Source organism: Octodon degus, unplaced genomic scaffold, assembly GCF_000260255.1.
Source record: "Octodon degus isolate 3935 unplaced genomic scaffold, OctDeg1.0 scaffold00081, whole genome shotgun sequence".
Taxonomy (NCBI): domain Eukaryota; kingdom Metazoa; phylum Chordata; class Mammalia; order Rodentia; family Octodontidae; genus Octodon; species Octodon degus.
The window spans coordinates 9079262-9080401 of NW_004524657.1; the positions used below are offsets into that span (position 1 = coordinate 9079262).

Sequence of the window (1140 nt, forward strand, 5' to 3'; positions counted from 1 at the left end):
TGTGGTGCTGGGGGATTGAACTGCGGTCCCTGTGCTTTGCTAAGCTTGTTCTAAGTAGGTGCTTTAGACCACTGAGCCATCTCACCAGCCTGAGAATTCCGAGGGTAGAGAATATTTTAATAACTTAGCCTTGTTTCCTTTCTCAGTCTGAGTTGGGGAAGGGTTTTGGCATAGTTCTTTTAAGAAAAGAATGGTTTAAACAGATGGAGAGAATAGGAGCCCTGCTTGTTCACAAAATGCAAAACTGAAGGGAGTATTGATGCTGCTAAGCTATTCTGAGATACTCTGCACCATGTTTATGTACCCTTGCCACTTTTAGCTCCACAGAAAGCCTTTATGGGAGCAAACTGTTAATAGCTTTTGTACTTGTTTCAATGGAGTCAGTATTTGAATTTGTTTTATGGAACAATAGATAAGAATGGCAGACGTTGAAGTCCCTTGCCTTTGACGTGTGATAAGGTATTTTGGAATCCTGTTGCCTATTTCTCAAATGTAACTTTCATCCCTTAAATCTTCAGGGTAGCTATCATCTGCCTGCTCCTTGTTTCTTAGCTGTGGGAGACCAAGGACCATATATGTAGTGAAGGAGCCAACAATCTAAAGGGTTTTCTGTTTCTGCCATAAGAATGAGGTGGTGCTTCTTGATTTCAAGAGTGTCAGAGTGATTTGCATAATATCCCAGAAGTCCACATATGATCACAAGGTTTTTTCTTATTTTAAAATTAAATAATTTTAAATTAATGTAGTAATGTTATATGACAAATTGTAGGGTAAAGGAAATGCTTTTATTTAATTAGATTTCCAAAGAAATTAATTTTTAATGCTCACTTCGGCAGCACATATACTAAAATTGGAACGATACAGAGATTAGCTTGGCCCCTGTACAAGGATGACACACAAATTCGTGAAGCGTTCCATATTTTTACATTCTCTTAGTTTAATGAATAGCGGGATTTGTTCTAATAGTGTTTGCATCTTGTACAACAAATAACCACTAAGAAAACAATATGCAATGTATTAATTATTGAAACTGCCCTACTAATTTGATTTGAAACTGTCTCATTGCTATTTGTTTCTCAATAAAATTATGGAAAAAATAAAAAAGAAATTAACTTTTATTTTGGAATTTCTTTTTTTTTT

The 1140-nt window shown here is 35.5% G+C and overlaps 1 long non-coding RNA gene and 1 other non-coding gene across 3 annotated transcripts in view; both read left to right on the plus strand.

The window, feature by feature from the left end:
• Positions 1 to 679, plus strand: part of LOC111818149 — a 6286-nt gene extending 5607 nt beyond the window's left edge. For both annotated transcript variants that reach the window (XR_002822211.1, XR_002822212.1), the window contains exon 3: positions 553 to 679. This is a non-coding gene — a long non-coding RNA (uncharacterized LOC111818149). The remainder of the gene's footprint in view (positions 1 to 552) is intronic.
• Positions 680 to 820: 141 nt separating this feature from the next.
• On the plus strand, positions 821 to 924 carry LOC111818166. The gene has a single exon (XR_002822223.1). It is a non-coding gene; the product is annotated as a U6 spliceosomal RNA (small nuclear RNA).
• The last annotated feature ends 216 nt before the right edge of the window (positions 925 to 1140 follow it).